Raw genomic sequence first — 25,638 nt, 5'->3', positions numbered from 1 at the left:
AAAATTGTTCAAAATGACTAGCTTTTAACATAAACACACTAATATGAATTAATAACAAGGAAAATGATCACCACTGGGCCTTCTCTCAACAGGTAAATTAATTGAATATGATTGAACAGAAACAAAATGTTCAGAAGAAATTAGAAAAACATTAGAAAAAAATGACTTTATTTTGAGATTAAACTGGTGCTTGTTTACCTTTTTAATGGTATTTGAAGGTCCTGGAATACTTTCCTGCACTAAGTATTTCCTGCACTTAGATCAAAAGGATATCACTTATTCATCAGAGATAAAATAGTAATTCCCAAAAGGCTAAGCATATCATTTTTTTTCAACTATATGACAGGGCATCAAGTTTAGTTACTGTTGTGGACTTTCGCCCTTTGCTAAATATTAATTTTTATTGTTATTCCTAACTATATTCAGTAATAATGGCTTATATTTACATAATGCAAATAAATTTACATAATAATTGCCTCACAATAACCCTGTGACATGGGTCATAAAAATATTGCCATTTTATCAATGAGAAAACTGAGACTCATAGACTTGAAAGAATTTATCCAAGAACATTTAGTTACCAAGTGGCAGAATTTTGTCATGAATCAAATCATTCTAGCCCAAAAGGTGGTCTAAATCAAAGAAAATATGATGCTGGAATGAAGTAACATCATCACCCATTGTGACCTATTACTTTGTTACTAGAGAATGGAGCCTTTAAACAGTGGGGAATCAGATAGATACAATTTTTATTCAGAGAAGGAAAAGGCAAGACAGCACTAAAAGAGGACATTCAGGGGTCACCAAAGATTAATGTTGCCTGCTTCACAGTTTTGCATAGGTCTGGCCATTACTTCAGGTAATAGTCAACATTATATGCACTGACCTTGCAGAAATACGCCCACATATGTAGGAAGGAAAAAAAAATTGTGTTAAGGCTAATATATATTCCCTCCAAAGAATGAAATATAAAATTTTCTCAAAGGCCAGTGAATGCTTTTGACAATCTATACTTTTCTATATTTGCACATAGGTAACTGTTACTCTGGTCTTTTCCTATCAATCATCATTTTACCTTTGCATAATTAATTTTCTTCTTTATTATAATGATATTTTTTCTCTCCCAAAAACGTGTTGAAGCTTTCTGCAAAGGCTTTTTAACTAACTGGTAATTTTTACATAACAAAAAAAAATTAAAAGCTTCTCTTTATCCAGACTCCATTTGGTGAAATAATGTTCTTGGCCTATTTACAGTACATAACCTCCCACTTTAAAATGAGAATGTTGGGTTTTTAAAGGTCTCTTTCTATTTTTATAAGGTTATAAAGGGAGGCCAAATAAAGCCCCCTAAGCAAGTATCACCTATACAAAAATGCAGCAGTGATAATTTTCCAAAATTCAAAAAATGCTTAGCTGTTATGCCCAAGAATAAATATTGTACATTTATTAAATTGTGGATAAAATATTTAGAACATACCCAACATTATGTGATTTAAGACATCTCAAATGTAGCATCCTTTATGAAGTCTTCACTTTTCAATAATTTTTCCAATTATTAGTTCATAAACACATAGGCACACGGATCTAGAACTAGAAAGAAATTCAGAAAACTAATTTGTAAAATAATCTATCAATTTATGAAAAAATGCTCAGATTGCATATAACACTTTCTTATCATCTTTGTCATATGGTCTTTTTTTTAAAGTATTTTTGCACCATAGTTATCTTACTTGGTGTTATATCCCCTTATTGACTGTGTAGCATATAATTTGCAGCTCACTCTTCCAATTTCTGTTTAACTGTCAGGTTGGATCCAGAGATGGTGGCTACTACTTTTCTTCCAAGTTCTAGGAATAATCAAAAGAGGTCTGTTATGTGCTTTATTTAATACTTCAGCTCATCACCTTTCTCTAGTGTGCTTAGCAATTGCTATCACTTAGCCATCCAGATTTAATTAGCTTTTATAAATTAGTTAGAAACTAAGGTCTAGTGAGAACAGTTGGTTTAAATCTCAGATCACATTTTCACACAAATATACACAAAGTCTGGGGAATTGACTTCCAATGTACATATTTCAAAGGGGATGAGTCAGATCTCTTAGAAGTCCTTTCTTAGTCTTTCATGGGGCGAGGAAGAATGAGGAGTGATCCAATTTCCCTTAAATATTGTGTAATGTTTTGCTTGATTTATCATACTGTACTAAAGTTACCTTTCCTCTTTCATCTAGTTCATTTTTGACTCCCAGTTTTGATACCTCCATCATCTATTCTCTTCATATTGATAGGATAGTCATGGAAAATTCAAAGTGTTCCAATTTGTTGTTGTTGTTGTAATAGCTGTTTTCCTTCATGTCATATGTATTGTCCTCTTGATTTGACTTACTTCATTCTAAATTGGTTCTGGGGTTTTGTATTCAGAATTTTTCATGGTGCATAATTTCCCATTACATTTATGTATTAAAATTTATCAGTCATTTCTTAATCAATGGGCAGTTGTTCTATTTTTTTTTCTTTCTCAAAAAGGCATTTTCTTAAAACAAAAACAAAATAGAAAAAAAATTGTCTTGTGCACAGAACATAAGAGGATCCAAACATGTAACAAAATATTTCCATTTTAAGAAAACACATAATAATAAAACACATTAAATTCAGAACTGTCCAGCTTTGCTTTCTTATAGGCTTTCTTTTGTTCTCTGCTGTGAAATTTTACTTTATTCTTTTATCCCCTTTCATTCTTCCCACTCTACCAATCAAGCTACAGTATATAAGAATATATATCATGCATATATGTATAAGCATATATTATATATATATGCAAATACATAAACATTGATACTTATAATCATGTACAAGTATACATTCATATACATCTATATAAAATTGTGCTATACTTATTAGTCCTCACTTTCTCTGAAGATGGATAACATTATCCTTTTTTATATTTTCTAAATCTACCAATTCATCATTTCAGTTGCCATAACAATATTGAAACCTTTTACTATCTGGTTGTCTCAAATAGTTTGAAACAATATCAATATGAGTGATATGTAATGTAGACTTCTCTATTTTGATTAAAGGTTTTAGCTTTGACTTTTTCTGAGATCATTTACTTTTTTCCTAATAAAATTTATTCCCAATCATTATTATTGTGTTTGTGCATATCTCTTGTTTCCTACATTTCCTATTCTGCTATTACTTCTACTCCCTTGTTATTACTTTGCCTCCTTCCCCTTCCCCCAAAGATACCTCCCTTATTTTTCCTCAGTCTTGCTTTCCTCTGTATCTTATTCCCATAAATCTTCACATCTTATCCCACTCAAGTTAATCTATGCCAAAACATATCCTATTCCCTCCTCCTTATATGTCTTAATACATTTTAGAGAGTTTTATACCCTTCTAGATATGTGCTTATTGCTACTTTAACATATTCCCAGTGTGAGTAGGATTTCAGAACTATTAACCCTTCTCCCCCATCTACTTTCTCTGTCAGTCCTTACTCTTGCATCTCATTTGTATAACATAATTACTATTTTAAAAATATTTTCTTACATTTTTTTTTTGCTTTTTAGAATTACATCATAATAAACTCTACCTCATTTTTCTTTTGAACTTCCAAGTTACTAAATATTTTTCTTAGCTCTTATATGTCAAATTTTGTATTAAATTCAAGGATTTTTTGCAACAAAATCCCCAAATATTCTTTTTAAGGGCTTAGCTTGTGGTTATTCACTCACTTTTCTTGTCCTATCTGACTCTGTGATACCATTGGAGGCTTTCTTGGCAAAGATACTGGGCTGTTTTTCCACTTCCTTCTTTAGCCCATTTTACAGAAGAGGAAACTGAGGCAAAGAGAATTAAGTGACTTTCCCAATGACACACAGCTAGTAAGTCTTAGAGGTCAGTTGTGGATTCAGGTCTTTTTGACTCTAGGTTCAGCACATCCACGTAGTTGTCCAGAAACTTGACTAGAATCTACCAATGACATGGCCAAGATTGTTCCAAAATGACTTACTATTTTAAATAACCTAAAAAACCATTAAGTCTTTTCAGCAACAACCATTACACTTTCTGTGTGATGTCATTTCATTTCTTTTGATCTTTTTTCTTCCAGTTGACTTAGGTCTTTCTCACAATTGGTTGAAATTTTTTATTACTTGGTTCAATGGAAAATCCATCTGGTAAAGGTCTAATGGTAAAATATATTTTAATTTTTAAGTTAATTTATTATTTTTAATTTATGAAATAAAATAAGCATTCCCATAACATAGTACAATAAAAATATGATTGCACATGAATTCACAAATTCATTATGTGAGTTTCACATTGCTTTTAAATATACAACATTTATTTTGTAAATTTCCTTTTTACCACAAGTTTTTCTTCCCTCCTTTGTCTCCACTAGAAATAGCTACTATGAGACACAAATAGATATATAAACACACACACACACACACACACACACACACACACACTCACTCTCTCTCTCTCTCACACACACAAATGTGTATATACGTATATAAATACCCCTATGTATTAGTTTTTCTCTGAATACAGATAGTATCTTTCTTTATATGTCCTTTATAGATAATTTGGGAATTTATATTAATCAAAATTACTTATTCACTCAAAACCATTTTAAAACAGTATTACTGTTGACATATGGAATGTTCTTTTGGTTCTTCTCATTTCACTCTTCATTATCTTGTGCAAATCTTTCCATGTTTTTCTAAGATTACTGAGTTTACCATTTCTTTTAACACAGTAGTGTTTCATAAAAATGTAAACCATAACTTATTTAATCATTCCTCAGTTGATGGACATAATGGGTAAAATATCTTGTTGGTTTTGTTAAGTGGGATGGGATCATTGATTGATTGAATCAATTGATTCTCATAATATATATAATATATATGTAATATTATATATATAATATTATAGATAATAGATAACATAGATAATATTAAAAGTTGGGGACTGCAACTTTTTAATATTATCCATCTCTTTTGGGACCTACAACAATGCTAAGTATTCAGGGCACATTTAATACATATTGAAACATTTCAGCTGTATTACATTTTATTAAATAAAACTATCTTTTCCTAGATTTTTTTTTCATTTTCTGGAATCATTTTACTTTGCAATTCCACCCACCTCAATATACTTATCAAATTAATCAGTTGCAAAATATTCTTCTACCTTCTTTTTGCAGAGGTGGGAGACTATGGGTATACATAATTGCATAAGCTGTCAGATTTGATTAACAAGTTGATTAATTTTGGTAAATTGTTTATTTTTCTTTCGTTGTCAGTCTTTTTTTAAACAAAAAGACAGCTCTCTGAAATGTATTTGGAAATGAAAGTTATATACTGCAAAAAACAAAAAAGCATCAATAAATGTTGACTCATTTAGGAGTGGATGTTTGCAACCATTAAACCCACTCTCTTCATCTTGTAGATGAAGAAATTGAGGCACAGAGGAGTTAAGTGACATATCCAGGGTTATAGAAGTCTTGTAAGCATCTGAAGCAGGAATTAAACTCAGGTCTTCTTCCAATTGCAATATCCTATATAATTAAGTTTTGTAAGGTTTATATGTGGGCAATAAGATAGTGGAGTTGATAGAAAACTGGACCTGGACTCAGAAAGACTGAATACAAATCTGAGCTTAAACACTTACTAGCTGTGTGACCCTGGACAAATCACTTAACCACTGCCTTGAATAAAACTTGAGAAGGAAATGGCAAACTCTTCCAGTATCTTTGCCAATTAAACTTCAAGAAGAGTTGGATTTGACTGAACAACTGAACAAGAATAACAGTTTCTTATGTATAACAATATTATATTTTTCTATCTTTACTGAGCTACTGCTCAGCAATCATAATAGCTTACAATAATTACCTATGACTTACTGATATAAAAAACTTATCAAAATGATATTACAGAGGCAACTAGGACATAGAATTAAGAAGAATTATAAAGGAATCCTGTCTCTCACACTTATTATCTTGGGACAAGTCATTTAACATTTGCCTACCTGTTGTTGCCATGTACAATGTTCCCTTGTTTCTACTCATTTCATTTAGCATCAGTTCATGTAAATCACTCCAGGCCTTTTTAAACTCATCCTATCGATTATTTCTTATAGAAAAATAGTGGAATCATCTTATTCAATAAGTTTTTATATATGTTTGAAGGAGTTCTTTAGTGATTTTTTTATATATCATTCCCTCCACTTTTTTTGGTGTTCCCTTTACTAAGTTATTGGGTTTTTTTGTGATTCTCTTCTGTCACTCTCATTTATTTTCTCAATTTCTCTTCTACACTGCTTATCTGATTTTTAAAAACTTTCTGAGCTCTTGCAGGAATTATTTACTGTTCCTGAAATTTATTCAATTTTTTCTTTGAGGCTTTGACTGTAGACATTTTGATTTGTTTCCTTCTGAGTTTGTCAGGTTCTTCTTTTTCCCAATTTTTTTTCCAATTTATGTTGTGACTTTTCCCTTTATATTAAAATTGGGCTCTGAGGTGGAAGGGGCTCTGTCACAAGGTTCAGGTTTTTCATCATTTTATTTTAAGATTTAATTCTAAAAACCTAGTTTTTAATTCTTCCAAAATGGCATGATCTTATAAAGAGAAACATGGTCATTGCTCTTCTGGATTGTGCTCTAGTCTGTGAGCAATCACAAGTACTCTTTTCTCTTCTGGAATGATGATAAGAATCTTCCTCCTGCAACCCTGGATAATGCAAAACAGTCCTGCATCTAGTGCTACTAATCTTCTGATCAGTTGTCTATTCCTCTTACAGTATGTGAGCTAAGAGCTCTAGAATGTGCCCCTGATCATTCAGTAGCCACTGCAGTCTGCAGACTTGTTGTGGCTAGATCTTGCTAATGGCTTGTGCCTCACTGCTGCCTTGCCTGATTGCTTCCTGGTGCTGACATGCTCAGGCACTGCTACAGTGAAATGAATTGTATTTCCATCAGAAGGGAACAGATATTTTCAGTTGAACTAAGAGGTCCTCCTGATCTAGAAAATTATATCACTCTATTCTTTTGTTTGTTCTGGTTATGTAGAATTCATTTGATATCATTTTAAAATTCTTTGGAAGGGAATTTGGGAAAGTTCAGCTGAGTTCCTGCCTTTATGCTATCATCTTCTATTCAACAAATTTCTTATTTTCTCTGAAGGGAAATGATGTAATACTTCTGCTTGCAATTTCATATAAAAAATTGCAGGATGGATTTCAAAGGTCTAATTTGTAACCAGTTTCTCCGTTAAACTAGTTACAAAGGAGTGGATGAGATATGCTTATATATAGAAGTTTTTCTTGTAGAGTTACTAAGCTATACCACAGAGACAAAATTATTTGCTAGTTAGTCTGGGGAAAATATAAATGAAATACAAAACAAAGTTTTCAATTATCTTACAGTGTTTTGGGATACAAAAATCACTGGAACAAAGCAATTAGATAATAAGGCAGCATGTAATAAAAGTGCTTAATGAATCTTTGTTGATTTCCCAGTTACTATACTTTCCATTCATTCACAAAATAAGTATTAGATGCCCCTAAACCTAAGATACATAAGACATAAACTCTTCTTTTGGTGAACTCTCTGTCTCATTTGCTACATTAAATGCTTTATAGACATATTGAGCCTCAGTTTTCTGTTTGTAAAACAAGGAGATTATACTAGATAGCCATAGAGATGCTTTCTTGCTCTAAAGCTATGCAGCTTTAAGCAGAAGACAAAACATCATTTATTGAATTGCTTCAGAGAACATTTATGCATCAGGCAAGATGTAATGGATGACTTTGGATGTCCTTTCCAATTCCAATATTTGGAAACATGAATCAATCATTTTATCCCTGGTGACAAAAATATATACTAAATTGTTTTTAGTAATGAAAACATAATATGTATAATAGATGTAATTTAAGTTATTCTGTTTTGTATAAATCCTATGTTTTATCCTGACGTCAATATTAAGATTATTTGTTTTTTTAAAGAATGGTATTTAACAATGAAGTCTCCCAAATCCTGAAATCTTATAATAGTGGTTAGCAAATCAACATCCTGTCAGAGGAAAGTGTATAGACAAATGTGTTTAGCAATTCTATTCCAACAGTGCCAAGAAATGTTTGACAGATTCTCAGAGCTAGATGGAGCTTCAAAAGACATATCATCTAACTTATAGTTGAAAAAGAATCCCTTCTTCCCCACACTTAGTAAGTAATCAGAGTCTTTGCCTGAAGAATTCCAATGAGAGGGAAATTCACTATTTTCTGAGGAAGCCACTTTTACTTTTTGACATCTATAATTGTTATTTTTTTCTTTCCATGGAAATTTAATTCAACTTTCTTTCAATTTCACCTATTATGTTTAGTTCTTCCCTTTCGGGCCAAAAAAAAATAGATCTAAAATCTCTTCCATGTGGCAACCATACATATATTGAAAATGGGCTTAAATTATATTCTGTCCAAGTTGGCTATCTTCAGTACCTTCAACTAAATATCATCAAGGCTTTTTACCACTTATGTTACTCATCTCAGAATATTCTCTAGTTTATCAATGTTATTTCTAAGATGTATTAACCAGTATTTTAGATGTCTGATCTGGTCACTAAAACAAAACAATTAAACTACAACACACAACACACAGAGACACGCAAACACACACACACACACATACTCACAGAACCACAACTAATCCTGAATATTATGCTTTTCTTAATTCATCTTAACATGGTATCACTTTAATGATTATAATTGTACACTGTTCACTTATATTTAACTTATAGTCCACTTAAACTCAAATCATTTTTAAAAATAGGAAATGCTCTCTATTTTTATCTCTCCCACTCTGCCTTATCATTTTTCTGCTATTATAGTAACAAAATTGGTTTACTGAAATAATTTTAAAATATAAATTAATAATAAAGAGTAAAATTTACATTTCTCGTATAAATATTTCCTACTCTGAAATTATTTACATTAATATGCCATAAACTTGAAAAGGTTAGGGACTCATTATGCTTCAGTATCTAATTATGAGTTTCTGATAGAAAACGGGTTTAATACAGTATTAGTATTACATGGATGTATGATTTCATTGATTTACAAATTCTTTCAAAAAATTCAGCTCACACATCATCCATGCCAACTCCTTCTGTATGACTCTTGTTTATGTCTTCCCGTAATTTCCCTGGCGTCCTGTGGGCCTTTCTTTGTTTTTTTTTCTGATATCACAAGGATAATAGAAGATCACTCTGGTCATAAAGTTGACATTCTTGACTCAAGTCAAGTGACTAGAGCATATTTTCTTTCTAGCATGTAATTCTTTAAAAAAAAAAAAAAAAAGTGCTACTACTGGGCTTATATCCCAAAGAAATACTAAAGAAGGGAAAGGGACCTGTATGTGCCAAAATGTTTGTGGCAGCTCTTTTTGCTATAGCTAGAAAATGGAAGTTGAATGGATGCCCATCAATTGGAGAATGGTTGGGTACATTATAGTATATGAAGGTTTTGGAATATTATTGTTCTGTAAGAAATGACCAGCAGGAGGAATACAGAGAGGCTTGGAGAGACTCAAATCAACTGTTGCTGAGTGAAACGAGCAGAACCAGAAGATCACTATACACTTCAACAACAATACTGTATGAGGATGTATTCTGATGGAAGTGGAAATCTTCAACATAAAGAAGATCCAACTCACTTCCAGTTGATCAATGATGGACAGAAACAACTACACCCAGAGAAGGAACACTGGGAAGTGAATGTAAATTGTTAGCACTACTGTCTATCTACCCAGGTTACTTATACCTTCGGAAGCTAATACTTAATGTGCAACAAGAAAATGGTATTTACACACATATATTGTATCTAGGTTTTATTGTAACACATGTAAAATGTATGGGATTGCCTGTCATCGGGGGGAGGGAATGGAGGGAGGGGGGATAATTTGGAAAAATGAATACAAGGGATAATATTATATAAAAAATTATTCATGCATATATACTGTGGAAAAAAATTCTAAATAAAAAAAAACTTTTCATTTTCAAAATACATGCATAGATGGTTTTTAACATTCACCTTTGCAAAACCTTATGTTTCATATTTTTCTTTCCCTTACCCTCACTCTTTCCCAATTAATCCAATATGTGTTAAAAATGTGCAGTTTTTCTATATACATATTTCCACACATCATGCTGCACAAGAAAAATCAGATCAAAAAGGAAAAAGTGAGACAGAAAACAAAATGCAAGCAAACATCAACAAAAAAATGAAAATATTATATTGTGATACACTCAGTCTTCACAGTCCTCTCTGTGGGTGCAGATGGTTCTCTTCATCATGACACCACTGGAACAAGCTTGACTCACTTCGTTGTTGAGAAAGGTCACGTCCATCAGAACTGATCATAATACAATGTTCTCCTAGTTCTACTCACTTCATTTAGCATCAGCTCATGTAAGTCTCTCTAGAACTTTCTGAAATCATCCTGCTGATCATATCTTACAGAATAATAATATTCCATAATATTTATATGAAATAATTTATCCAGTTATTCCCCACGTGATGGACATTCACTCAGTATCCAGTTATTTGCCACTTCACAAGAGCTGCTACAAACATTTCTGTATATATGGATCCTTACCCCTTTTTTATAATCTCTTTGGGCAACAGCCCCAGTAAAGATACTTCTGGATCAAATTGGGTATACACAATTTGATAGCTTTTCTGGATATAGTTCTATATTGCTCTCCAGAATGGTTGGATCAGTTCACAACTCCACCAACAATGTTTTAGTGTCCCATTTTTCCCATATCCCTTCTAACATTCATCATTTTATTTTCCTGTCATTTTAGCCAATCTGAGAGGTATGTATCTGTGCTCCAGAGTTGTCTTAATTTGCATTTTTTCATATAACTATACATGGTTTTAAATTCTTCATCTGAAAATTGTCTGTTCCTATCCTTTGACTATCAATTGGAACATGGCTTGAATTCTCATAAATTTGAGTCAATTCTCTATATATTTTAAAAATGAGGCCTTTATCAGAATCCTTGGATATAAAAAGTTTTAGTATGTGAATCTAAAACATATTTTACCTTATATCTTTAGAAATCCTCTGGTTATAAATCACAACATGCTCACTCCTAACCACATGATGTCTTTATATTGTTCTCTATGTTATATTTACTTTTAAATTCTTCAAAATGAATTAAATTCCATTATTCATTATCATATGGTAATATTGGTAGCATATCAGTGTTGAAAAATAATCTACTTTCTTTTTCCAACTATTCAATTCTGGTTCAAATACTTGTGGTAACCAATACAATATCATTTGTTAATAGAACAATTTGAAGAACTTCACCATCAATGAGAATCACTGTTCAACTGGGACTGTGTTGGATCTCTATCATGGGGAACAAATAGCTTTGGCAAAGCTTTTATCTCATCTTATGTGTGTGTCTCTCCAGTGTTTATGTTTGAATATCTTCCCTGAATATCTTCCAAGGAATTTGAGAAGACTGAGATGTTTGAATGGGAGATTCTCTGTTGTAAAAGAGCCTGTAAGGAGAAATTGTATTCTACTGAATCAAATCAACAAACAACAAATTCTATGGTTTCTTCTATTCTTTACATCTTTCAGTTAAATATGAAATGACAATGTTATAATCTATTTTTTAACATTACTTATGAAAGTTTTATTATTCCCTACTAATATCCTCATGGTTATTCTTATTTCATACACACATTCACACAATAAACACATACTCACAAACAATAAATATGTATATATATGTATATGTATATATATACATATACATATATATACATATTTATATATATATATATATATATATGTGTGTGTGTAGGTATATACATACGTGTGTGTGTATATATATGTATATGTCTGTGTTTTTTCTTTTATTTATTCCTCTCATGGAAATTTTGCATAGATGGTAGAGTAAGTCTATGGGTCTATTGTTATCCATATTTGCTCACTTGCTTCATTTGGGCGTTAATAAAGGATAAGATTTTTCTTGCATACCTTTTATCTATTCTGCTTCTTCAGATAATTTGTATATTTCATTTCAGATAATTATTTCATATATATTATGTATATTCAAATAATTTGTATATTCCATCAATATGTAGTACCTTTAGCATAAAATTAATCTATGTATACTCAATACAATCCAGATGCTTTTCACATATTTGTCCTCTTCAGTACCTTATTGAACAACTATATAAGCATCTATGAAACTGTGATTATAAATTCTAGGCTTGTGTTTGCACCAATATTGATAGAGAAAAAGATTGTTATTAAGCGTATTTAAAAATATATTCTGATTTCTTCTGTTACTTCATTTAAAAAAAAATTCACATTGAAATAGCCTTATACTAACTATTCAATTGTATATATTGCAAAACTTTCCTTAAGCTCGTTTTAACTTCTATTGCTTAACTCTGCTTTACAAATGAAACGTTTCATGATAATCCATTTTTCTTCACAGCATTTTACAAATAAGCTCATATTGTTATCTCTGTTTTGTTCATATTAGCTGTCTCCCTTTCACAATTTTTCAGAAATCACCATTTGCTTCTTAAAATCCTTTCTGAGATTGCTTGATTTTCTTATTGCAGCAATTAATTTATATTGGTGTCACTTGTAGGTAAAATTATTATATTTGGTGTTGATATCATTTCCCAATTTTATTTTCAATTATTTACTTACATAGTTGAGGGTTAAGTTGTCTCAATCACTTGCCATAACTTTTTTTCTCTTTTTGACTTGTTCTTTCTATTAATTGCTATTTATGTTCTAGTGAGTTGATGTTTGATTATATACTGATATCTAACTCAAGGAAAATTCCCATATCAATATTTTTCTGTTACAATGATTCATTTTTTATGTAATAAAGTATGCATTTCATTCTTTATGGTGCTATTTTGTGTCTTGTGTCTATCGTCTAATGATTATTTTCCATATTATGGAAAATATTTATAGAACTTCTGTTTAATATGTAAGTATTGGGCTTTTCTCATTTCCTTTTTCCTATATTCTGCTTTAAGTTATATTAATCTTTTCTCCCTTTTCCTAATTGAAGACACTAATCAGAGTACATGTTGATTCAATTTAAAGTCAGCCCAAAGGCAAGGGGACAATGTTCCTCTCCTCATTAATACAGAAAAGGGAAATCCAAGATGAATATCAAATGCTTTATAAAGTCTTTCTATCACTTTATCCATTCTACCAGAGCAGTCAATGCTGGTACATAAGCTACAATTATTTTGATGATTTAAATGTACACTTTCATTTTCAATACAATTTCTTATGTGATCCAAAAAAGACCTTGCATTATATTTTGTAAATATGTAGTAACATAATCTCTCTAATCATGTTTCATAATATTAAATTTGTGCATATGTGAGGGGGGAGGGATTCAGATCCTTTCTGAGGTCCTTTCTGGAACTGAATTGGCATTGGCAAACATTCCAAATTCACTGCAGAGAATAACTCTGACAGGCTGGCCAAGTTGTTTAAATGCCATATATATGTGTGTATATATAAAAATATATTTGTGTGTATGTGTGTTTGCCTAAAAGATTATTTTACAGAGAACTCACACAAAGCAAATGCTCACTTGGATATGTGATGTAAGAACCCTATTGGGATCTCTCTGAACAACTTTGGAATTGATTGTGAGACATAGAAGAAGCTGGAAGAGGACTATGCAAGCATGGCATCTTCACATCAAAAAGGGCACTATGCTCTATGAGCAAAACAGAATTGCAGTAATCAAAAGAAACATGAGATGAGCAAATTTAAATATATCTGCACATCAAATGTTTATTAAGTGCCCAATATGTGGTAGAATCTTCTCTCTTATATTGGTCTGATCACCATAGATTAAAACACTATATCTTGACCTTAGTATAGTTACTTTGAATTTCTTTGTGAATGAAAAACATCAACCAATTAACCAAAATTTAAGTATGTCTTTTTTTTTCTAGATTTGTTTATATCCAGAATTTCAATATTAATATGATTACATTTCTCCAGCAATATGTCCTTTTGTTGATCATTGAAATAAGCTTATCTCTTATTTAGACCAGTAATAACCAAGTTAAAATTTCTTGTTAGTCTAAAAGCAGAATAATTTTTTTTAGAATTCTATGCCCCATTTTATGACATCTTTTACTATTACTAGATGATCGTAAAAGAGTCACATCGAGCTGACTGATTTTTTGTTGTCATGATGATGGTTTCTTTTTGTGTTTATTTGTTTCTTTGACTTCTGAGTTTTCATGCAAAATAAAATTATCAAGTAGAAGCCTATTAGAGATTTATGTCTCCAAAAATAACTAGGTAGAACCTCATAAAAGAAACTCAGAAAAGAACAGGATAGATAGATTTTTTTTTTCTGTGCTGGAGTCATACTCAGTGCTTTTCCAAAATAGTAGACTTAAGCTCTATTGAAATAGCCTTGAAGAAACTTGATTCACTTCTATATCATATTGAAACATTGGGGCAGGTGATGAAACTTTGTGGAATATGGCATTTTATAAAAATTTGGCAAAGAAATGAGTTGATAAATAAAAATGATAAATAAATGATATTAAAATAATGCTTTTAATTAATTAATTGAGCTTTTGAACATTTTGTTAAATTATATTTCCTTTGGATGAGTGAGCAAGGCAAAGAGATTGCACTCCTTTCTATCACTTCAGCCTTGATTTGGATTTCCTTGATCTGAATCCCTCCCCCCTCACATATGCACAAATTTAATATAATAAAACATGATTAGAGAATTATGTTACTACATATTTTGCAAAATATAATTGAAGGTCTTTTTTTGGATCACATGAGAAATTGTACTGAAAATGAAACAGTGTACATTAAAAAAAAAAAAAAAAAAGATTGGGGACATTCAAAACCAACAGAAAACATCTGCCATATTCTTCTCCTTTACCTTTGTTTTTTTTGTTTTTTTGTTTTTTTTGGGTTTTTTTGCATCTGGACAGTATTGATCAAAATACTAGACCTTGAAGACACTTTAGTTTCAAGTAAGTCTGGTACACTTCTCCTCTGGGAATTTAGCAGCTCATGTGACTAATGACTTTTTCTGGAAGTTTGGTAGCACAAAACCAAATTATCAAACTTCCAACCACTAGTGATGACTATTATCTAAAATTATACTATCATTGATTCAGACAACTGGACAAATGTTTAGAAAATTATTATCAAGATGTTCAATAGTTCACACTATGTTTTACAGTAATTTCAGAAGTTGATGCCTCTCTATGAAAAACCTTTGTAGGGTATATGGCTATAATTCCACTTATTCAAATAAAATCATTGTAGAAATTGTTAATGCACAGAAGAGTAAATTTCACTTATCTATCACTCAAGTTTCCAGATCCTAGACCTAGACTGTACTCATCTTCCACTTTTAAGTGAAGATGTGCACCTGACTGAAATCAAAAGCCCAGAACAATAACTTTCCCCTTCAAGGAAATATGCAAATCAAACTATCAATTTAGACCAACTTCATTGCTCTCAAAAGTCATTTCATTTTCCACCATGAATTAGAAAAGTTAAAATAATTATCCAACACACAAAGGATGCTTATTTGAAATGTTAAAATGAAGCTTAGTTTTAAAAATTGACTTTAGGACTTTAAAGAAAGTCATTTGCCATTCATAAGCACAAAGAGCAGCAAATCCTGCCAGTTTCCACAGCTCAGGAAGTGTCTCATATATTATGAATAAAGTATATTTATATATGTCCTGTCTATTAACGCTTATCTTTATAATGTTTTAAATATATATATATATATATATATATATATATATATATATATATATGCATATTCTAAGCTCATGCAATTTTCTAAGAAAGTGATTTTCATTAATAAAAAGGGATCTTAAACTGTGTTACCTATCTCAAAAATGCTATGTTATTCCCATTATCCCTAGCTTTTAGTACTTCTATGCTAGTTATGTGGTATAGTGGAGAAAGTGTTTGTTGAATGACCTTGAGTCAGGAAAACATGAACTAAAATCCATCCTCAGACACTTATTAGCTGAGTGACTCCAGATAAGTCAGTAAAGCTCTGCTATCTCAATGTCCTCAACTATAAAAAGGAAATAAGAATAACACATATATCTCAGGAATATTGAGAGAATCAAATGAGAAAATGTTTCTAAGATGTTTGGTACACTGCCTGATACATGGTAGATGTTTAATAAATGTTTCCTTCCTCTCTTCTTCATAATCTGTAGAAAAGAATCAAAATGAACCCTAATTCTAATTCAATTGGCAAGTTACTGGGTGATGTTGGGTAACATAAGCAAATTTTCAGTGTCAATTGGACTGCATGATACAATTACTGAAATTCTTAATTCTCTCCCCAAAAATCATTATTTTGAGGATAATATAACAAAAATATGTAGAAATATTTTGAGTATAAAAGTATACTATTAGGACAAGTAATTGCTTGAGGGTCATTGAATTCATCACTTCTTATAGCACATGAGTATTCCATAACAATAGTATGCCACAACTTGTTCAGCCCTTCCCCAAATTGATGGGCATCCCTGAAATTTCTAGTTCTTTACCACAACAAAGACAGCCGTTATAAATGTTTAAGAACGTATAGGTTCTTTTCCTTTTTTCCTTAATCATCTTTGAAAATAGACCTAGTAGTGATACTGATGGTTCAAAGGATATAAGCAGTTTAATAAGTCATTGGGCATAATTCCAGATTTCTCTCCAAAATGGTTGAATTCATTCACAATTTAATCAACAACAAATTAGTATTGATATAATTGAACCTTCCCCCACACTGACCCCATAGAAGCAAAGATTTAATATTTTCAAACAAAAGAAAAAAGATAGACAAAACAAGTTGTTGGGTTTTTTTTTCAATTTACTTTTTGTCAATAAATCTCCAAAAGATTTTTTACACTATTTCGAATCTTTGAAGCATTTAACTGAAAGGGAATTACAAAGACCATCAAAGACAAAAAAAGAAACAATAAAACACCAAAACAAACATTGCAAACATTTAATTCCATAACAATGGAAATGATCCCAATGTGGCTTGGACTGAATATTGTTACTATGCTGTCAACTACTAATTTTATTGTCAACCCATAAATTTGATCAAATACTAAGAAAGCAGTGAACACAATTAAGAGAAATTAAACATTGTAACAAAGAGTTAGCATACTACTTGACAGGATACAAAACACTCAACAAACTGAAGCAAGGGGCCCAAGATAATAAAATTAAATGTGGATAATTGAGTTCACAAATATAAGATAGGGAAATGTGTCTGCAAAGCATTTTGTGTGGAAAAGAGCTGGTGACTTTGGCACTGAAAGTGCAGTGTTAGCCAATATAAACCCTCAAGAGCTCACTGGAACTTAATATGCAGAGGGAGATATCAAGATTATTGACTTGGTAATGACCTTTTCCTATCACCATGAACAAGGGGTCAGGAGAGAGAGATAGCAGTCATATACAATACTTCTAGAGTAGCAAGAAACCAGTTATGCAGATGATAATCCTGGATAATTTGACAGGAATTAAGAGCTGGGTTAGAAACTGAGTTTTTCCTATCAGAAGAGAACATTGGCTCCTCTCACAGAATAGTTCCCACACTATGTTGATTAAGTTCTAATCGATCAAAGAGGAATGATTGCTTATTTAGTTATGCTGATTTTCTGGCAGGAAGATTATTTGTTACTGCGCAACTACTGCTTATCCAGTTCTGGCACTTAGAAATCAGACACATAAATGGATGTAGATATGTTAGTTTATCTTACTCTTGTGACCATGTCTCTCTCACTTCTTATTCCTTTATTTTTTCTTTTTCATCCTCTTCATGATTACTTCTCTATGTTGCATCATGCCTCTGAGTCCAAATAGATGTTTGTCAGGCTGGAACCAAAGTTTTTTGATAGTTTTTTTGTAGAAACTTATTTCAGGATTCAGCTCTAATTCCAATAGAGTTGGGATGAATGCCAATTATTTCCAAAGAGAGAATTATGGAGCCTGAATGTGGATCAAAGCAAAGTATTTTCACCTTTTTGTCTATTTGTTTTGTCTTTTTGGTTTGATTTCTCTTGCACAACATGACAAATATGGAAATATGTTTACAAGGATTGAGCATATTTAACTTATACCAGATTGCTTGCTGCCTTGAGGGAGGGGGAGTTAAGGGAATGAATGCGAAAATTTTAGACCATAAAGCTTTACAAAAAACTTATGTCAAAAACTCTATTTACATGTATTTGGAGAAATAAAATATTAAAACACTCAGCTCAAATTTCATCTTCTGCAAATATGCCCAACCTCTGAGATTACTTCCTATCTAATATCATGAAATAATCTAATATCTAATTACATACACATATAAATACCTGTTTATGTAAACATATGTCATAGTTATAGGGGTTACTTGAATGTTGTTTCCACTATTAGAATGTAAGCTCTAAAAGGACAAGTGTCACGATCTTGCCTTCTTTATATCTTCAGTATTTAGGCCAGATCTGTGCTTAATATAAGTTTTTGTTCTGGAGGTAGTGTTAGTGATGGCTTTCAACATATTATATCCCAACAGATTCATTTTCCCCATATGTTTCTCCCATTTTCATTTTCAAAATGGAGAAACAACATTCCCTTAGATGGAAATGGAACTTAAATTTCATTTAATGTCCTCTAAATAGCAGTTCTATATACACACATTATTGTAATAGTCAGCTTCTGGGTCACTGAAGATTAGAAGTGAATTATTTTCTTCTTTTAGTGAGGAGAAAAAGGAACAGCAGGACAAATAACAAAAACACTCCACTTATTTATAAGCATGTACAGATCCTGCAGAGTATGGCTTTGCACAAAGATATTAGAAAGCAAAAGTAACAGAAATGTTTATTACATGGCCAGCTTGAGTAGCTTTTGCCAATTTAAGGGTTTGGAAAGTTTGTTTTTTCTCCAGAAACACACATTGAGTTAGATTGTCCTTATGCCTCAGCTAGTTTCAATTAATATCTTGCATCTTTTGAAGCCAAATAGATTTCTTAGACTCAATAAATGAAACAATCCCTATAGATAATATGGTTTTGTGTGATTATTGGCCAGACACTGTTTCCTGAAATGATGATATTTACCTCCCTTTTCTTTTAAAGGCTACAGAGGCAAGCATATACATACATACCTTGATTTACCCTTTTGCCTGTAGGAACTTCAAGGACATAACAGTGCAATTAATGAGAGATGAGGAACATTCTTTCTAGATCATTTGTGATTGTTTGATTAATAAAGAGAAATTTAGCTATATACTCTTTTGCCTCATACTTATTACTTTTATTATTTGCACATTTCTTTTATAATGCTTATCCATTTTCACCATTTTCTCTTCTTGAGAAAAATTAAGAAAAAAAATTATCCATATATTAGTGTAAATCCAAAAGTTACTTGTGGAAGAAAAGAGGCTTAATAAGATGTAGGTATGTATCTATTGGTTTAGCAAATTTCCTATTAGTTCAAGCATCTGAACCCTGCCTTCAGCTTGATTATTTTTATCAAATGAAAGACAAACATAGCATCTTAATATTTAGGACCGAAAGGAACTTGAGAATCACAGAATCCAATTTCCTCTTTTTATAGCTGAGGATACATGTTCCAGAGATAGTAATTAACTTGTGGCAGTGACAGAAGCAGCTGTCAAATATAGTCCTATGAATTTGAATCTGGGACACTTACTACTTTTTTAAAGTTCAGTAAGATTGTTACAGGTAGATCATGGGCAGTGTGGTACAGTGGGAAAAAAAACAATGTCAGAAGACATGAGTTCAGTTTTTACCTCTGCTGTTTAGATCTAGCTGACGTGTAAGGTACAGCCTTCCTGAGCTCTAGTTTCAGTAAAATGAGAATGAAGAACTAGACAACTTTTAAGGTCCCTTCCAGCATAAAATCTATGATATTATGGTCCTACAATTCCATTGCCAGGTCCCTTGGAAACTAACAGAAAGAATAATGAATACTCCTGGTGTTAATGTTAAGATAAAAGGAGAATTGCTTAAAATAAGTATTTATCCAAGTAGGTGTCCCCCAAATCTGATTTATGCAAAAACTGAGTATAATTTATAATTGTGCACTATTGTCTGGATTCCCCCTAGTTTTTTGTAATAAGAGACTAAGGTAAAGTTCTGAATTTATTATCAACCTCTATTGTCTGTCTCTCATTTTTAATTCCATCTATCTAGATCTAAATCTGTGAATTTTTTTCTCTTTCGCTTGTTTTGAGGGGAATGTTTGCATTTTTGTTCATTTATACCTTTGAAGAAAAATTTCCTTTATTTTAAAATATATTTATTTAATATTTTTTCCAATGAAATGTAAAATTTTATAACATTTGTTTTTTTATTTTGCATTCCAAATTCTCTTCATTTCTCTTTTGCCTCCCTCCTCATTGATAAGAGAAGCAATTTGATATAAGTTATGTGTATTCTTGTATAGGGTTTCTGAGAGCAAAGGCATAATCAAAATGAGGCAACTGGGGATTTGCCCTAGAATACAATGATTGCAGAGTATTGAAATTAAGGAAGGGGGTATGCTTCCTCTTTTCAATGGAATGTTTTTCATCATTGGAGTATCTCTTATGGCAATATAGTCACAGAGGTGGTCCAGTCTCCTGAACACTGTTTTCTCTATATCTCAAGAGTCTTGAGATCTTTTGTGTCATATGACTCCCACTAATGGACCAGCCCTGCCCCTTATCCAGTACAAAATAATTTCCTAGGCATCTTGTTGCCATGGCATGCCTAGACCCATCACTGTCCTCATACTCTGACCATGCTTCCTTTTCTACTCTCTGTAGTTTTCAAGGATCGATACCATGCTTTGCCTGGGTTTTTGCCTATATCAATTGCATAGTATCTTATATGTCTCTCTGTCTTCTCCATTTCTTGCTCCTTTCCTCAAATTCCCTGGGAATTAATTCTTATGGAAAGTGTTTCTTGTCATTAAAGCTCTCAGGGTCCTTTTCTCAGTCCCTTATAGAATAGTTACAGACTGTACACAGTCATCTACCTTCCCTTAATCATCCATCTATCCAGAGACACACTGGCACAGAAAGACAGAAACTGAGACAGAGGGAATACTTTCTTATATTTGTGTTTTTTTTCTTTCTGTGTACATATTCCTTGCATAGAAAACACATTTAGAGCTGTGGACTATATTCTATTTATTTTCCAACCAAAATGGTAATTATTTTATTTAGTTGAGCACTCTAAAGTAGCAATTTCATTAAATCTCTGAAAGTGTCTAGAAACCCCTATTCCATAAGGTAATTATTGATATTGTCAGGTAACTAGGAATCCTGCTACAGTTACAACCCTTGGGAAAAGAGAACCACTTGGTCCAGTTAGGTTAGATATATGCCAGCAGACAAGCCTGAGGGATGTCTTACATCATTGGACAATTCCCTATGGTATATGAATGTTCCAGTTTCTGCAGTAGCCAGTTACTTTTTCAGCTCCAGGGAAGTAAACCATGGGCATTCTGTTCTTTCAAAAGTAGCACAGACACAGAAATGTCCATGGCATTTTAAGCTAATTGATCTCCTTTCCTGGTAATCCATGAAGCCACAAATAATGATAGCATGGGGGACGGACAAGCACCAATATCCAGGACTCCTCAAGTAATAGTTGTTGCTGAATCTGGTCCCATGGAAACCTAGTTTCACTTCATTCTGAATGAACTCACTCTAAACTGTATTTTGACTTTAAGAAAATTTAGTAGTAATTAAGTGCATATTTAGTACACACACACACACACACACACACACACACACACACACACACACACACACACCACTACTTTGCTTTTGCTCCAAAGGGATAGAAAATATAGGAAAAGGACAAAAATATTTATAGCAGTGCTTTTTGTCATAGGAAAGAACTGGAAGCAAAGTGGATGCCTAGCAACTGGAGAAAGGCAGAACTATTAATGATTTGTGTAATGCCATATTATAAACAGTGAAAGGGACAAATTCAAAGAAACCTGGGAAGACTTGTTTAAACAGATCATCTGGAATTGACTGATTGTCCCTAAAGAATATAGATTAATGAACTGCTTTCAATCTGAAGGTGATTAGTGGCATTCATAAGGCTCTGTCCTCATCCTGTTTTTATCATCATTTTTCTTAGTTATTTAAATTTGGACATTAGATGGCCTGCTAAAATAATTTTTAAGGAAAGAAAAATGTAGAATAGATGTTAAAATTTGGATCCAAAATTTTGATAGACTAAAAAATGAACTAAACCTAATTATATGAAGTATAATGAAGTAGCATGTTTATGTTTAGAAATCAAATGAAAACATACAGAAGAATAGATATAAGATGTCTCAGATGATCATGGCAAAAACATGAATAGGAAATCTAATACAAATCAACACGACTTCCAAAAAATATATTTTAAATCTGGGCTATCTAAACTGAAAGTTAGATGTAATAGTCCTGTTATATTCTGCTATAGTTGATAACATCCAGTTAACTAACATTTATGTAGTACCTACTGCATGCTAGGTATTTGGCTAACTGCTTTACAAATATTACCACATTTGATCCTCACAATACACTAGGAAAGAGGTGCTGTTATTATCTCCATTTTGCAGACGAGAATACTGTGATAAACAGAGATTAGTGACTTGCTTGAGATCACCCAACTAGTGAGCATCCAAGGTCAGATATGAGTTGAGGTCTTTTGACTCCAGTCCTGAGGTTCTATCTACTATACCATTTGGCTTCATCTAAAATATTCATTGTAGCTCTAAATGCTATTATTTGAGGATGATGTTTGCAAATAAATATAACATACAAGCTTGCACTCATGTGTGTGTATTTATAAATCCACATATAAAATGAATACTTAAGAATAATATATGTATTGGTATATGCATATCGGAACAGTACCTTGAACTAATAAAGGCATGTCCTTTTTTAGGATACTGTACATTTTTATTTATTTGCATTCTTCTTCCATAATCAGAGTAGAGTCATTATAAGGATGGGAATGATTTTTTTTCACTTTTTTCATGTCTAAGAAAGTTATTTGTAGATAGATTTTTAAAATTATTCACAAATAGGATTAGCTCTACTTGTGTAGCACTCCCTTTGGGTTACTCCCAAAATATGTACTTGAACTGGAGTGTTTGATTCCCAGAAAGTGGCTTTGGGTTCTAAAAGGTTATTCTGTGATGTACCATTTTGAACATTATCGTTCACAAGATTCCTACATGAGTTTTACACTAACAATCTTAGATTTAATTCAATTAGATTAAAGCAAAAATACTTTTTAAGATTAAATTCTGAGAATGGTAGCTATAAAACATTCTTCCTGTGAACCTAAACCTTTCTATAGGAAAGGATTTTTAATAGTATTTTTTTCAATTGCATATAAAGACAATTTTTCCATTCCTTTTTAAAATAAAACTTTGGATTTCAAATTTTCCCTCTCCCTCCTTTTTAGCCCTCTCCCTAAGATGGTAAGAAATTTTATAAAGGATATGTGTGTGCAGTCATATAAAACATATTTCCACATTAGTGATGTTTTAAAAGAAGCAGAACAAAAAAAAAAAAACAAACTAAAAAATAAAGTTAAAATAGTATGTTTTGATCTGCATTCAGATGCCATAGTTCTTTCTCTGGATGTGGATAGCATTTTCCATCATGAATCTTTTGGAATTGTCTTGGATCATTGTATTGCTGAGAAAAGCTAAGTCAAACATAGTTGCTCACTATACAATTTTTCTATTACTACTGTGTATGATGTTCTCTGGATTATGCTTCCTTGACTCAGCATCAATTCATGTAAGTATTTTCAAGTTTTTCTGAAATCTGCCTGCTCATATTTCTTATTGCTAACAGTAATTCCATTAAATTCATATGTTAGCCATTTCACAATTGAGGGCATCTCCTCAATTTCTAATTCTTTGTCATCATAGATAGAATGAGCTGCTATAAATATTTTTGTACATGTAGATCTTTACCCCTTTTTATTAAATTATTAAAAAATTAAATTAATTGTTAAATTTAAAAATTAAATTATTTTTAAAAACATATGCATTGATAATTATTTGACATTAAGCCTTGCAAAACCTTGTATTACAATTTCCCCACCTTCCCCTACTCCCTCTCCTAGATGGCAAGTAGTCCAATATATGTTACACATGGTAGAAATATATATTAAATCCAATATATGCATGCATGATTATACAATTATCTTGCTGCACAAGAAAGATCAAATCAAACCAGAAAAAATGAGAAAGAAAATAAAATACAAGCAAACAACAACAAAAAAAGTAAAAATACTATGTTGTGAACCACACCCTTCCCTCAATCCTCTCTCTGGATTTCTTCATCAGAACATTGGAACTGGTCTAAATCACTGAGATATGCATAAAAACTCACACTATAACTTTATAAACACACTGAAACCTATACTAGAATTTCTTGTCCATTTGTTTTATGCCATTCATACCTTAACCTCAGCTGTAATTCATCTCTCTACTCTTTACCTCTACTTTCTACCTCTCTGCCTTCTTGAATTTTACTGAATCCTGCTGAAAATTACTGGAAAAAGTTACACAACATTACTGAGTCAGCATAAATTTATATTCTCCAATCTAAACTGAGCCATGAACACTAAATAACAATATTTTTACTTTTACCTAAGTCTCACTCCTCATGTTGGACTCTTTTCCCTTGTCAAGATTTTTACATCATTCTCTTCCCTTCTCTGAGTAGAAGACTTCATCTATACTTTAATGAGAAAACTATTTAGTAGTAAGCTCCCAATGCTACCCTCTCCTATATTCCATAACCACTATCTTCTTTTTTGTTTCTGATAAAGAGGTAATTAATCTATTTATTCCATGCTGTTAATCAAATTATCAAAAATTATTTTAAAGAGCTAGAAAAAAATCATAAAATTATTCTGCAAGAAAATTACATCAAGGATATCAAGGAAATCAATGAAAAAAATGTGAAAGAAGTTGGTTTAGTCATATTAGAACTCAAATTGTATTAAAAATAGTAATTATTTTTAAAACTCTAGTACTGGCTAAGAAACAGAGTGGTGGATGTGTGGAATGGATTGAGTACAAGTTACATTATAGAAAGTGACCATAATAATATAATATATAATAAAGCCAAAGATCCAGGTTTTTGAAGCAAAATGTATGGTGTTGGTCTATACTAGTTTCTGCCATGTTGTTTTCCAGCAGTTTTAATCAAATAACAAAATGTAAAATAGATAATTTTGAATATATTGAATTAAAAAGACTTTGCAGAAACAAAATCAATGCAATCAAAATTAGAAGGAAAGCAAAAAAGCAGAGAAAATAGATTTTCACAACAAAAATCTCTGATAAAAGCTTCATTTCTCAAATACACAGAAAACTGAGTCAAATTTGTAAAAATGCAAGTCATTTCACCTTTTCAAACAAAGAAATCAAGGCAGTCTACAATCATAAAAATGCTTTAAATCACTATTCATCAGAGAAATGAAAATTAAAACAACTCTGAGGTACCATCTTATATCTATCAGACTGACT

This window comes from Sminthopsis crassicaudata, chromosome 3, assembly GCF_048593235.1.
Source record: "Sminthopsis crassicaudata isolate SCR6 chromosome 3, ASM4859323v1, whole genome shotgun sequence".
In the NCBI taxonomy this organism is placed as follows: domain Eukaryota; kingdom Metazoa; phylum Chordata; class Mammalia; order Dasyuromorphia; family Dasyuridae; genus Sminthopsis; species Sminthopsis crassicaudata.
This window is presented reverse-complemented; position numbering follows the sequence as displayed.